Here is a 5,951-nt window from a genome sequence, read left to right as displayed (position 1 = left end):
GGTGAACCACATACTTTCTCAATTATTCAAATCATTTGAAAATAACCAACTCTTTTAAAAATACAATTTTGGAACCCAAAATTTCATAGCCCGAGTTTAGCAAACTGGCTCAGATACCACTAAATGTAACAACCCAAACCCGGCTTAGAAGTTATGGCCGAACCTGGTGATGTCACAAGGAATGGGTTTTGAAAATGGTGTCAACTTGATAAACCATTCAATTTTTATACCACGAGTTCGTTCACAAATATACTGAAAACGTTACTCAATTAATTAGTTTGTCAAAACACTTATTACAATGGAAGTTTAACAAATTCATTATTTTTTAGAAACTCGATTTGTTATTTTTAGAAAAACACTTTTTTGTGTAAAATCGTCGAATTTATAACACATCTTATCAAATCATGCAGATTATTAATAAACCAAAAGCCAACAATTAAAATCCATAAAGTCTAGAGAGTCCCCAAAATTACAAATTCTCAAAAGAAAAACAAAATCATAAATAAAACCATAAATTAATAACTTTAAACAGTTTACAGTCGAATGGTCACCGTTGAGTCTCCGCTGCACCGATCCGCCTAAGTCTGTGGATTGCCTAAATAGAACAGACAAACAGATATGAGTTTTCGTAAATTCAATGTGTAACCCAACAAAAATAAGCATGCAAACATACAGATATAGAGTTAGGCTCGTGGCCTTTCCAAATACAGTACACAGAATCAGATATAAAGACCAGAAACACAGATTCCTACCCCCATCCTCTACACACCAACTGCGACCATCCCATCATCCATGTGGGTTTAAAAACACCTATCCATCACTATACACCATATCATGTCATTAGGACACATGTTAGATAATATGCAGTCAAACTGCCAGAATATAGGCAATGATCACCGTATAGAATACTTCCTCCTCATATACAAATCTCACCCCCATAATCATATACAGAAATAGATACAGAATAATATACTAGACATGCTCAACATGCTTATATATAGAAATCAGAATAATCAAACATACATAGCATTATCAAACTCAGAACAGAAAATCATATCTACAGTTTTAGGGTTTGGTTAGCCCTTATCGACCCTACAGTAGGCCCACAATCAATTGGAACAACTCGTGTGACCCTAGGGAAAATTACAAAATTATTGGCCCACAAGCCCGTGTGGGTTTTTGGGCTAGGCTGTGTGGGTTACATGGGCAAGGCCAATCCAGGCCACACGACTTGGCCTGAAAACCCACATGCTCGTGTGGCCTACATGCCCAACTTGGCCTAGCCCGTGTGGCTTACATGGCCGTACTCCAGCCACCACACGGCCGTGTCCTGTGCACAGTCACACTTTCATCAGACACACGATTGTGCCTCACACACGACTCGTGTTGCATCGACATTAAGCAATTTTGGCTTTCTCTAAAACCTCGTTTTTCGTATTTTAGGAATACACCTGGTACGTTTAAGACATTACGGTAATCCCGAGCCCTCCAAAACCTAAGAAACAGTAATCCATTGACCACTTAGTAATTAATTTACAACTCAACTCAAAACTCCCAAATACTGCAAGAACTTATTGTTGACAACAACCACCGTTAAATCGTACTAAACCGCTGGAGCACTAACCAGAGGTTCCCCGATAACTCCTGCAAAACAACGTTCCTATGAATTACTATCCTATTAGATTACTTCATTAATGAAACCCCACATATCGAGTAATCCCAAATTGTTACAGAACCCAAAACTTGCAGTCAAACAAAACCTCACTTACCAAAAACACACGAAGAACACCGAATTATTGAAACACAGGATTACGATCGCAGAGAACAGAACAGAACCATCAAAAAAAGAAAAAGAAGAAGAGAAAATGGTAAAGAACATAGAAGAATTAGCGTAAGAATATTTTGGAAGAAGAGAGAAAATTTTGAAACAAAAGAATAAAAAAACAACAATAACTCGTAAATCCCTCAGATTTCTCCCCACTAACAACCAACTCCTCAGAGTCCAACTCCACCAAGACTCAATCAGAAAACCGAGCAAAAATTAACATTCATGCTTGCGCAGAGCTTTGAACATAGGACCTCCAACACACCACCAGCTTACCACTCGAACCAGCAGGCTCATTCTGATATGAACTTACAAGCAATTTAATATAAGCCCACTGAACAAGGATAACGCTATATCCAAAAGTTAACAAAATTTACAGAAGTGGGACTTGAACCCAAGACCTCCCAAACACTCTCAGAACACTCAACCACTGAAGCAGATACATATTTATGTCAAATACTCATAGAAGCATAATTAAATTATTTAGGGCGTTACACGCAAGGTCAGGTCATGATCTGCCAGTCTGGTTTAACATAAAGCTGTCCTATCTGAGACATCACAATAAAGCTTCTTTCCACGTTTTCACATGTCACAAATAGTCTGGTACTAGGCTCACACACAAGGTGGATATTTTACGTCAACCATGGCCGTGCTCATACATACAAAACTACGCACACGTTAGTTAACAACACATTAACTCATCTTAAGTAGAGATAACTTACCTCACATAACCCACTTATCATGGAATTTTCATAACTCAAAGGAAGTAAGAAAGAACTCACCAGAACTTCAGGAAAAAACCTACTCTACTGGTCATTTACCTCAATTGGTTAAACTTCACTAGCTTCTTGAGCTAAATAAGAACCAAATAAAATAATTAGACCATTTTCTTACTAGAATTTAATCATGTATGCGCTATTGTAAGAATGTAAATCCCCTCGACATTGACCTAAGGGTTTTCTAGAAATTATCAATCAGCTGACACTTATTAATGGTGTTTTAACAAGCTTCTAGAAACCTTCCTTGTCTCCTCTAGTGAAGATAACTTAAAAATTCTTAGAGACGTAGGGAAGAACACAAAGAAAAACAAAGGTGAAACATGTCGGCTATAGGCATCCTTTTATAGCACAGACAATGGAAAACAAGCTTAGTGGGAAGGTCAAAAATCCTACTATCACCCTTGAAATTCGAGACTAAACTTGCCTAGCAAAATTTGGAGTCTAATCTTTTACCAAACACAACTACTACCACTAATCAGAGTGGTGAAGCATTGCTTGTACACTTAAGCGACCAACTAAACAAATCATTAGACTACCTAAACACATGAAGCTATCATCTACAGTACTCTAGTTCAATTCCAAATAGGTCTTAACTAAATTCTAATGATACTCACTGAACTATCGTTTTCACGTAAAACAATTTTATCACTCTGCGAACTAACAAGTTCGCCCAAAACATCTAGGGTCGACGGATCATCTCGTAAAAGAATCTGCCAAACCGCAGAGTTTATCAAATGGAAAATTCCAACAAGGCGTCCCTCAACTGAGCATACCATCAAATTCAAGCAATACGCCAATTAGCATCTATACGGTCTACGTCGGGCAAGCTGTTACATGTGCAATCCTTAAGGATTATATATATGTGCGTGTGTGCGCACGTGTGTGTATGTGTGTGTGTGTGTTTTGGCCCAACTATTGCTCTAAATGTAGGCATACACTTCTTGACGAGCAGTGTGTATTTACTTAGTGTGAGCTTTACATGTATATTATAGTTCTAACAAGAAGTCAAGATTCCTATCCATGACCTCTTAAAATAATCCTCCAATAGCTCATGACTATATATTTGGTATCGAAGCTCATCAATATTAATCCAAATACCATACTAACACTCCAATGACAGGTAAAATAGATATTATTATAAAATTTTTCTGATATTTCTTTGAGTTGTGCATGAATAAATGCCGCGCCATGTGTTCCTTACTAACAAATTTTATTGATATATTTTTTAGCTGTGTAAGGATAAATGTTGCAACATGTATACCTCATCAGTAAAGGGGAAAGCGCCTTCTTGCTTTTAAAAGAATACCCCAATTAGAGGTACAAAATATATTATGGTAAAAATTATTGATATGTTCTATACGAGTTTCGTAGGGACAAACTTCGTGCCATGAATATCTCTTCAATAAATAAGTGAATAGTTTTTTGGCCTCTCAGGTATATATGGAAAAAATTTATAGATATATTATTATAAAAATAAACATTTGTCAGGCTCACTTTTGCCTTTTCTTACAAATTTATAAGGTAGATACCCCAAGTGAAAACTTGTCAATAAGTCTAGTAGTAGATTCATTACTAAGTCTAGTAGTAGTGCTAATTTTACAAAGTTATAAAGCAAATATCGCGAGTGAAAACTACTCGCGAATTCTAATAGTAGATTTAATGCTAAGCCTCTTAAAACACTGAGATAATTTTACAAATTTAGAAAGAAAACACCCCTAAATGAATATTTCTCGATAAGTATATTCATATACTTTCAACAATACTAAATATATGTAATTTGACAATTAGCACTCGCTTAAAAAATTTTTTTCTTAGAGTATAAGTTAAGTAAGCAATTGGCATCCCACCCAATCCTCACCAATTGCTTTACAAACTGCTCACCAAATGCCTCAAAAATTCTTGGTAATTATCTTACAGTTTATATGCTCAATGTTATATGTATATGCATACCTCCAAAAGTTATATTGGAACATGGAACCTGCTCAAACTCCTCATTATTTACATATATCTCATTTACTTAGTAAAAAGGGAAATGCTTGAAACCCCTTGTCATATATTTATTTAGTGAACAGTCAATAGCACTTACCGTACATAGAGACTTCGCTCATACTTTCAGGGGTGAAGCCATAAAATTTTTTTAGGGGGGGCCGGATGAAATTTTAATTTTTTATAGTTTATATTTTTATAATTTGTAAAGGATTAAATTGAATTTTTATAATTTTAGGGGGCCAAAGTGCAATTTTACCTTTACTAATTTAAAATTTTTAAAAAATTTTAAGGGCCTAAAATGAAATTTTCCATTTTTGGGGAGGGCCGGCATGGCTATGCCCCTGCATACTTTTGTCTCAGATAAAACCACCTTATAACCTTTCCCTCAATTGGGGGAAAGTTTTATACATATATAATATTATTATACATATCAAGTCTCATCAAGAGGCCTACTACTCGCATCCCTTATAACTCTACGACAACATAATAAATTAGGCCATCATAACCAAGGCCTATGGATAAAAAAATGGGGATAAGGAAATAACAAGGGACTCTTCCTATCTTATCTTCTCCATCTTTCTCTATAGCTCTCCATGAAAAAAGTCATTTCCTCCATTTTCCACCACCAAAACAATCATCTCTCTGCCCCATCCCAAACAGGGTAAATTGACCAACACCACCACAACTTCTACCTTATTTGATTCTTGCATCAATAATTTAATTGTTATACATATATAGTATTACTATACATATCAAGTGTCATCAACAGGCCCATCAATCACATCCCCTTTAACCTTATGATAACCTAAGTATATTAGGCCATTATTACTAAGGCCTATGGATAACAAAAATGGGACAAGGAGACAGCAGAGAGCTTTTCCTATCTTCTCTTCTCCATCTATCTTTGTGGCTCTCTATGAAAGAGCTTACTTCTTCCATTATCCACCACCAAAACAATCCACTCTCCACCCTGTTCATAACGGGGTGAACTGACCAAAACCTCTACAACTCTACCTTGTTTATGTTGAAAAAATATTTGGTTTGAAAATGGTTTTCTTGTACGGTGAATTTTTTTTTGAAAACCAACCCAGTTTGTGATATTCATAGCAATAAACCTTAGACCGAAATTGTACATGTGTTTTCCAATAGATGGATTCTTGTTGTTCCTAACTTCAACCAAACGATCTTCTCATCTATTATTATACCACAAATTGTTTCGAGTGTAGGCTCGAACGATTCGAAACAAACACAGAACTAGGAATATTTTTTCTTCTTTTGATTGAAAATTAAATTTCTCTTTTTAAATGGAAACCGAAAGAATTGTTATTCCAAAATATATATTTAATTCTTAGAGATTA

The sequence above is a fragment of the Gossypium hirsutum genome, chromosome A13 (genome assembly GCF_007990345.1).
Source record: "Gossypium hirsutum isolate 1008001.06 chromosome A13, Gossypium_hirsutum_v2.1, whole genome shotgun sequence".
NCBI lineage: Eukaryota > Viridiplantae > Streptophyta > Magnoliopsida > Malvales > Malvaceae > Gossypium > Gossypium hirsutum.
Note: the sequence above shows the minus strand (reverse complement) of the source record.